General features: G+C 39.6%; 1 non-coding gene across 1 annotated transcript; it reads right to left on the bottom strand.

The window, feature by feature from the left end:
* Positions 1-704: 704 nt before the first annotated feature.
* Positions 705-852, bottom strand: LOC149087803 (U4 spliceosomal RNA). Its single transcript, XR_016192622.1, has one exon. It is a non-coding gene; the product is annotated as a U4 spliceosomal RNA (small nuclear RNA).
* Between the last annotated feature and the right edge of the window lie 9,413 nt (positions 853-10,265).

The following is a 10,265-nucleotide window of genomic DNA, read 5'->3' as shown; positions in this document are numbered from 1 at the left end:
CTTCACTCATAGTTTGAAAAAACTGGTGGCAGATGGCAGCACTACACATAACAAGCATTACAGAGAAACAAAAAACTTCACGTCAGGTTTCACTACACGTACACGCACATTCCCGCATGTACCGATTCGTTGGGGGTTCCGCGGGGGGGGGGGGGGTGCGGGGGGGATGCATGTGTGGTGTAGCAGTAGTAGGTAGGGCCTCCAAAAAATGGCTCGGGGATCCATGATGTTCTTAAGTCAGCCACCTCGTTGGGCAATTTGCCTGTTGTGGCATTGTATTTGTATTTGTATTAACCTTTGAAAACCCGCGGCACGGTAAATCGCTTTTGCGTAAATAAAAGGCCCATTCATACACACAACTAACGAGGAATGAATGGAAAAAATGAACTGCAGATCACTCACGGTCCGGTGTGACTAGTTTTAGGGCCCGGTATTGGGCCGCAGCCTGGCGATCGAGAAACACTGCATTAGGTCACGTACCCTTAAGAATATGCGTACACGTTGGAAAGTTTTCTTTGAGTTCAGTGATCGGCGCTACAAAGGAAAGAAAGTGCAACAGGGTGTGTTTTTTCTCGCTTTGGCATCAATTGTCTTGGGGGTTCAGAAGAACGTGCGTTGTATAGTCCACGAAACGCTGCACGCGAAAATACACAGCAGAATGAATGCCACGATTACTCTTGTGGTATATTCACAAGCCCATCCACCCCACACAGGGGGTTCCGAAAATTTTCAAAGCCGATGATATTTCACGCCGTCGTCGTGGCGGGGTATTAGGAAAAGATTTCAACTATATAGCAATAGTCAGGCCTAGGTATGACCTCATTGGTTATGACACTGCCTCTGCGCAAAGCTAGATGTAGGTCATACATGGCAAAATGTGGCACTTGGAATCATCTGATGGTGGAAGAATCAAACCTCAAACCTCATTGTGTAAAACTGAACTTTCGTGAGAAATAAACATGTCCCTCAAGTGAATCGTGGCACAGTTCCAGATCCCTCAAGCGACCTATTACACATTTTCAGATCACTTCAACGACCCACGTTGCAATTCGACATCACTTAAGCGACCCACGGCACATTTCCAGATCACTTAAATGTATGTGACGAGGAGCTCCAGCGCGAAAATTCTCGATCCAGGGGGCAGTTCCGGATCACTCAAGAGTGGTCCGCCGCACATTTACATTTCCCTTAAGTGACCCACGATGCAGTTACACATCACTCAAGTCCATTTTCGGATAACTTAAGCATGCCGCGGTACATTTACAGATCATTTAAATGACCCGGGCCACCGTTCCATAGCACTCAAGCAACCTGCAAGGCAGTACTTCACCAAACACTAACTCTAGCCATATCACTATATTGCAATTTAGTGCCATCAATGAGATGGGTTGGAAATGAAGGCGCTGTCTATCGGTGGTCGCCTCGGGTTCATTAGGGAGAATATCTTACCGATATCCTTCTTCGAGTTCGAACCCGGGACCGTGACAGCAACCTTGACGGTGGTAGACGAGCATCTTACCACCACGCCACTCGGGGGTGACCTGCAAGACATTCATTCATTCATTCAAACCGAGCACAACTCCGGTTTATCGACATAGGCAATTTACTACCGATTGAGTTGTGCCGGAAGTATGAGTGTGTGTGTGTGTGTGTGTCCCCCCAAATACCCCGGGCCACGAAAGCGACTGTGTACTAAGTGTACAACACACAGAATGCATTCAACTGCCTGACACCTGGCCAGCCGCCACCTAGCCCTCAAAGTCCAGCCGCTCATTCGGCATGGTTTCAAGGAAGCTGCCTCGCGACCTTTGCCTACAAGGAACAGCTTTCGCCCTCTTATTTAATTAAAGACTAATTCGTGACTTCCTCCTTCTTCGCCTCGTCCTCATTGGAAGTCGGAGTCGGAGCCTGGATCGTCTGCCTCTAGATCGTCGTTTTCCTACTCAGTCCATTCTCTCTGTCGTCCTGTCTCCTGACGTCTTCTGATTCTCTCACTCCTTCTCCTGGGTGCAGGTGGGCTCGTCACTCGATCTGCCGCTCCCGTCCGCTTATTATGGAGCCACTCCATGTTCTCTTCCAAAAAGCCGACCAGTTAGTTCCTTGGATTTCCCTGAGTGCTTTATCATCCTTGGCCATTCTTTTAAACCCCTCGTTCTCCAATTGTGGCTTAACTAAGTGGAAACGACTGGTGTGGACACATTCCGCGGCAAAGTGAATTGGACTTCCCACTCCTTCGCATATACATTGCTCGTTGTCGGAAATTTTGAAACGCTTGAAGTTGGTGGGAAACGGTCCATGGCCCCGAGAAGAAGATTGTCTTTCCCTACTCCAGTAACGTTCTTTCCACTGGACTTTTGGGATGACTGACCTGCAAGACAATCACAGATCACTTGGGCGACCTCTGGTCAGGTTGCAGAGTATTTAAGTGGTCGGGGGGGGCACATTTCTACATCACTTAATCAAGTGGCCCGTGGAAAGTTGAGCACCCTTGCTGTAGGTGGTCAGAGCGAATCGTTGATGTGATATTGCCTTTGAGACGGATGACCGTTACTGAAAAAGATTCTCGAGCGTGTTCGTGAGCAACAAATCGGGGGGAGAACTTCGACCATGGTCGAATTTTCGGTCTCTCAAATGGGTTTTTTTGGACAGGGTGACCAAATAAAAACTTTATTTCTTTTCTTTAATAACTATAAACCCCCTTGCAAAATAAATGACGTATCTGATTTGGTCTACACGTTAATTAAATACTTTTTCCTAATCGGAAGTACGCACGCTTCTAGGATCAACTGTTCGCGAGTTATTCCAGGATAAAGGGGGTTTCCTATGGGCCCTGTATATAAATAAAGTCAGACACACAAAAACAGGGATTTCTATGGTCTTGGTTTATTTCTATAATATTTCGGGGATGTGTTATGAACAGATTATTTGGCACGCGATGGTGTGTCTCCATAACGTGAAAACGATGTCGCTGTCATTGTAACATCCAGTTGTCGATCGCGATTTGCTCATATTCTCAGGACTCATATCTAGCAAACAACGCGGTAACGTGTTTGCGCAACCTGCGGGTCACCCACTAATGGAACTTCCCCCACAAATGCAACTGTCTGAATTTCGGCCAGTGGTCAATCTCAATTTTCCTCCTCGTCCACGACAGTTAGATTATGCCGCACAACATATTATCCCCTATACAGCTGCTGTTATATGCTTCGATATTTCGAATACATGACTAGGTGACATCCAAACATTTTCTATGTATTTGCATGTATATCTATATATAGTAATTATCCATAAATTAGCCACATTAGATCGGTATGATAATCAGTAACTCGAAATAAATTTTTATACGTTTAATAAAAACTTCCACGAGACATTGCTTTCAAGGGTCTCATACCTTTTAACATGATCAGGTAGCCTAAAAAAACATGATCAGGTAGCCTAAAAAAACATGCTCTAATAGTAATAGTAGCATTAAAAAATATATTTAACCTAGATTTATTTCAAATTTGGTACATCCTTACACATGTTATGGATTCTAAATTCTATGCTAACACTATTTTTTACTTGTCTTTGATACTTAACTTTTTGCAAATTTTCAAACATTGAGAAAAAATCGCATTGCTTACATATTGTGTTCAGGATAAATTATCATGACATCAGTGTAATTGAACAAAAATTGATTAAAAATGAAGAAAACACTGTTTATAGGTCTTGGAAAAAAGGCAAAATATTGAAATTTCATTGACTTAATGCTAGATTTAAAAGTGAATTCAAAATTTAAAAATTTAAAAAATTGAAACAACCAAGAATAACTTTTTTTAATCCGGTATTTATTTAACTGATCCTAAATATTTTGCCTTATTTGATGAACTGAACAGTTTTCTTTATTTTGAATCAAGTTTTATTCAGTTACATGACGTCATTTTGTCATATTCGGCCCTCAGTATTCTTAGTTTTTGTATTTTGTCATGCATGGAAGGTGCTAACCCCTTTAAGCGGCAATTAGATATCAGTAAACAGCCCCCTCAAAATGCCATATTTTTTTAATGGATTAGTCCCTCTTTCAGCAGCCGTAAACTGAGGGGTGTAAGGAAAGTTTTTCCATCGAAAAATCATTTTTACAAAAAATCTGAGTTTGTCAATGCTAAAATAGGAGACTTTTATGGAGGCGAGATACCTCGTGGTTGCCGCTTAAAGGGTTAATGAAATATTTTTTCGGCACCGACATTGGCATTGAACTTCCGCAAGGCGTCAGGACGGGTTTCAAATAATACATTTAAAAAAAGGCATACGTATGAATATTGCATATCAGTTGGAAAAACGGGGGGGAAATAAAAATAATAATTACAGAAAAACAGAAGACAAAAATTAAAAAAAAAAGTCAGATCTATCGAATAAAATCTCACTGACCAGGTAACATATACAGGGTGGTCATAAAATAACTTTTCCGATATACAAACTCCTAGTGGTCGCAAAAGTCAATGAATTCGAATGAAATTCGAAATATAGTTGGTTTAGCGCTCGAGAATGAGAAGAAAAACAAAAACCTTTCTCTCTCGGTTATGGTTACAGCAATAGAATTTGGGAAAGTTGAAATTGCAATGCTCATTTTTATTCATTGCAAAATGATCGGAGCAGTCAAAAACCATAAATGACGGTGAAACGATACCTGTAGCACTATAAACGCTGGCCGCAGGACGCAGACAAAGAATGATCTCACCAAGTTGTCGGTGTGCTAAAAGCTCGGTCAGATCTACATACAAATACAACGCCACAACAGGAAAAATGCCCTACGAGGTGGCTGAGAAAAAGATGCCCATAACAAATATGGATGTCATATATTCCAAAAATACAGCAACCCAATTAAAAACACAATCCCTACAAACCCTACGTCTCAGAAATGTACACATATAGACAGTTAACATGCAGTTTTTATTTGAGTTAGTATTCTAGGGTTAAAAAAAATAAATACTTTTTTGTTCACTAAAAATCAGTTATTGCGACTGACACATTTTTCTTAATTGCAAAGTGAAGTGATGAGACAGACAACTTTGTTTTGTCTGTGATTCAAACCATGGTTGGAGATACGGGTAAGACGGCATGGCAGAGCAATGCCTGATTATGTGTCGGAATAAGGTAGAAATATTCTAATAACAAAAATGATGAACCAAGCATAAGAAGGATACTCAAGGTCAAAATACCATGTCATAACAAAAAAAAAATTTGCATACAGTAGACTCTTGTTAATCTGGCCACGTGCTAGTCCGGCACATCCTGTTATCCAGCGTTTATAGGGAAGTTTACTTCAAGCATATAGGTGGAATACATGCGCGGCATGTCTGGGCACAGAAGTTTATATTATTTAAATGAGCTTTTTCAATTACCTTTCAGTAATCCAGCAATTTCGGTAATCTGGCACACCTTCGTCTGATATGTAACAAGATCAGCAAGACAGTGTCCGAGTGGCACAGTAATGATGCTCGTCTTCTACAATGAAGGTTGCCATCAAGGTCCATGGGTTTAAATCCAGCCAAAAGAACATTAGAAAAAGTTCTTTACCTATCGAGCCAGGGGCAATCACTGATAAATGGCGCCTTCATTTCCCACCCAACTCCACTAGCTGGAAATTGCCATATGGGGATATATGTCTGGAGTTGGTGCGTGGTAAAGTAGATCAGCAAGACTGTGTTTGTGTAAATTATCTGTAGAAAGTTCCCGACCAAAAGGTTAGTGCACCAACCCATTGATGAGATCTTTCTTTGTCTGCATCTTGCGCCAGCGTTCATCATGCTATATGCACCGTTTTAACGCCATTCGTGGTTTTTATTGCACCGTTGATTTTACGATGCATAAAAATGGGTGTTGCAATTTGAATTTCTCGAAATTTTGTTGCTGTAACCGTAACAGTGAAAAAATGTTTTTTTTCTCATCATTCATGAGCTCACCTTCTGAAAATCTATGTTTGGAATTTCCATTACATTCGGTGATTTTTTTCCAGCCGATAGGGGACTCGTACATGGACAAATTTATTTCATGACCACCCTGTATATGAGTTTCATCACCAAAATCCAAAAATAAATAAGGCAAACAAAAACAAGGTACCACACATTTTGGAGCACACCAAACAGTAATTGCAGAAATTTTGCGTCAAGCATAAAATATCAACTGGTATTCCATTGATGTTTTACACCGGTTTAAAACCTACAACCAATTTTATTTCAAGAACTTTAACAAATACAGTCGAATCCCGTTTTAACGAGTATCGTTATAGCGAAAATTTCGTTTTAACTAACACTTTTCTAATCCTCCAGATACGTTTAAGTAGGGACATTTTTAAATAACCTGGAATTCTTTTATTACGAAATGATTTCTACGGTCTCTTGGAGTTCGTTATAACGGGATCCGAGTGTAGTTTTGTTTTTATTTTATGGGTTGTAGCAGAGTCCCAGTTCAACGTGATTTCTCGCATGGATAATAATATAAAGCATAAATCTAAATTTAATTACTCAGAAGGGCCGGTTTTATCACCGGATCGCTCATTGATCATTTTTGTCGCACCGCGGTCATTTTCTGCACACGAGGGCAAATTAGACCGGGACCTACAATTTATTGCCGATTCCTAACGGCAGCCTTTTTTATGCTCGCCGAGAGGTTATTGCGCTAACCCTCCCCACCTCAATGTGGGATTCCCTACTGTAGAAATATTTTTCTGTGGTCATGTCGTCGTTTCTGTTGTATCCATGACGGTATCTGGACGAACCAGATATCAAACTCACGACACGTCTAAACATCCTTTGGCGACACCTCCAAACATGCACTTTAGGCGAGTACCTTATCGATCTGGGCTACCGTGCCCTCACCAGCTCGCAAATTATTTCTCCCATTCTTGAAGGTGTTCAATTAATTTGCACGCTTGTGGCCGGTCCCCGCAAGTAGAAAAAAGGTCACTCTTGTATAAGAGACCCTAAATACTGAACTAATAATGTGACTATACACTAAACACCAAAATCCTAAATAAAAATAATTGCATGGTATAGTCCTTATTCACTTGTCATTTCGTCTCTCCTAATCTCTTAGCTTTTAATTTCATCGCTTATATGGTAAATATGTTGGCTGTATTTTTGTGTTCATATTTAAAAATTTCCAAAAAAAAATAAGTAATTGGGACATGAATCACATTGTGCTGGAATAGTATACCACATACAATAGAAAATATGTGTATAAAATTTCAAATAAATCAATATTTTCAGAGATATTTCCACTTGGACCGTAGTTTTTGAAGACTTTTGGAAATGTTAAAAGATAAAAGAGAACGTTCGTTGGAAATGGCAATAAGAATAATAAACTGATCAAATCTAAATTCGTTTCAAAATACATTATTTTCAGATGTATCGTGTAATATAATTGTTATATATCTCAAGTGAAGGGAAAAAAAAGGAAAATTGAGCGAAAGAGAAATAAATGGTTACATTTATGACGGAGTTAATTCCCGAAACTAATTTATCTTATTTTATAGCATAAAAAATGTTCGTCTTTTCAGATTTCCATGATTCAACATTCTAATATAATTTGTGAAAGCAAAAGAGAAATGCAGAAATGATTTTTTTTACAGGTTTGTGTACTACTGCATAGAAAGGAAAGAAATTCTACGTGTAAATGTAACGTGATTATTCTGCTAAAAGCAAATGAGGAAAATTACTCCAATCCTGATTTAATGTCTTTTTTTGCAATTTTTTTTCTCTTCCTCTCTTCCACAGTAAATATTCTTTTTTTTTTCCAAAAAAAAAAATTACTTTTTTTCCAAAATTAGTCTTTATTTATTTTTTTAACTTAAATCAGGGAATTGCGAAGAAATTTATAAAAATGTTCTCCAAAGTGAATGAGGATGATAAAATTTCAGTGCGAGAAAACTCGTCGTATTTCCGATTTTTAGACTTGAAAGAGTTGATTTCATCAAGTACCATTTCCTTAAAACTGGAACTATCAAAGACATAAGAACTAGGGTTGCCTATCTTGAAATCTTGTCATATGGGGATTTCGTGGACACGAGAGTCCCCAGAGGCTCCAACCCCGTGAAAAAATAATATGTTTATATTTTTCGAATTCATATTGCGCATTATTTTTTGATTTCAGAATGTAAATTGTTCCACAAGAACCAAGTGACACCCCCCCCCCCTTTTTGTACTCAGGGGTTTCCATACAAAAGAATTAAGGTTTACTATGGATGCCAGACATCTTGTACATAAGGGAATCAATAAAGCAGTCGGGGGGGGGGGATTGAAGGTAATACATACATTGGGGACCGTTCAAGTATTACGTCATCATCGATGGGGGGAGGGGTTTTCCGATTTGCTGACTCTTGATGACAAGGGGGGGGAGGGTTTGGATAATGCTTACGTCATCAACCACCCTCTATGAAAATATGAAATATTTGAATATATGAAAAATATGAAATATTTTTAATGGCATCTTACTCGGTGCGCCAGAAACGAGAAAAACTTTTCGATAGTGTGTGGGCAATTGAAGTAACATCCCCCTATTGATAAGTGCCCTACAGGAGCCACTTTAGTGATCTCAATGTTTCGCGGATCCAAGTGATCTGGAAATGTGTCTGGGCCGCTTAAGTGCTCTGAAAATGTGTTCGGGTCAATTAAGTGCTCTGGAACTGTGCCACGCATCACGTAAATAATCTGAGAATGTGCCGCGGGTAATTTGAGTGATGTATAGCTATGTCTACACTGGTGCGTCTTTTCTGCGTCAATGCGCTTTCCACTGGCACACCTGTCATCAAGCGTGTCGTAAATCACTCAGGCGTGACTCAAACTTGTTGAAAGGCGGCCATTTTTTAAGAGGCATTCCTTTTCCTTCTGCTCCACCAGGTTTGGATTTTCGTTCAATTTCCCTTTCCTTTTCGTGAAGATTCAGTGTTGTTTTCATAAGGTTTTTCTCGATTTTTGACGTCAACAAAAAAAAAAACATTGACACTTTTGAAGGCTTCAGGTCACGTAGTGCATTACGTGATATTATTGAAGGTAAATTTAAATTAACGGTAATTATAATTGTAAAATTATAAATTAAATGATTGTCTTGAAAATTATTTTTTGGTAGAATTTCATGTTAAAATGCTGGTCGATTTCTTTTTCATGTTTTGGCGAAGAGCTCGCGTTACGGAGGTTTGCTGTGTAATTATAAATAATTCACGAGCTCTTCGCGGGGCCACCCAGACACGGCGTTAGAACTTTAACCAGATGTGTTGGAGGGCTATTTATAATAAGATCTAATGGTATGATTTTTCAAAGTATATAAATTGGTACGCCCTCCGAATATCACTTTCATCGAAGGTCCACCGTGCTGTTGAAACTCTTGACTCCACATTTTTCTAAACATTTCGTGGAGGCACACGAATAATACTTAGTCAACTGTTGGAGGATCACCCTTACCGGATGCAAGACCCCTTTACCAGTGCCTGTTTCTTGCATGGGCAAACGAGGGCAAGTGCCCTTCGCCCTTGCAATTTTAGGAGGCCCACAAATTTGGATTTTCTTTCCTTTATTTTTTTTAACCTTCCTTTCCGTAGAATATTTCCAAACGTGGAATTTAATTTGAGAGTAATTATGTAAACTTTTTACATAATTGTAATCTGTAGCAGACATATTCAACCTACTGCTCGCGGGCACTGTGGTGCTTTCAAAGTGCTTGATGCTCGTGTCCGATTTCATGTTTGCGAGTACTTGATTAACGTCCCAATTTGAACACTTTGTACAAATTACATTCAACGATTAAAATCATCCTGATTTCAAGCAGTCGTATGCCAAACTTGATAAGGGTACACCCTTTTTGATGATGGGAACAAGCATTGTGCTTGAGACTGGAAAAAAGTTGCTTCAAAGAACGTTATATAAAAGGGTGGGGGGAGGGAAAAGATTAATGTTTGCACAGGGCCCGAATTTATGAGGAACAGACTGTGCCCTTCAGCACAGTAATAATCTTCGCTATTTTCTCAAAAACTGTACAGTTTTATACAGATTTTATTTTCATGAATATTATTAGAGCTGCAACCGGAAGCGTACGCAGGACCAACCTTTCGAGTAGCACGCCGAGTTTAGGGATGAGCGTACAAGAAACTCTCTTCTAGGGAAATTTTCTGTTACTGACTGTCGAAAGTACGGTATTTCAAGTTTAAACATTGTTTGAAACAACATATTAAATAATTTCCTTTTTGATATTCGAATTGTGTGCGAAAATGTTTTAAATCTGATCATCTTGGG

Source organism: Pholcus phalangioides, unplaced genomic scaffold, assembly GCF_987345545.1.
Source record: "Pholcus phalangioides strain wild (caught in Gottingen) unplaced genomic scaffold, Ppha-v1.0 ptg000004l_1, whole genome shotgun sequence".
In the NCBI taxonomy this organism is placed as follows: domain Eukaryota; kingdom Metazoa; phylum Arthropoda; class Arachnida; order Araneae; family Pholcidae; genus Pholcus; species Pholcus phalangioides.
This window is presented reverse-complemented; position numbering and strand designations above follow the sequence as displayed.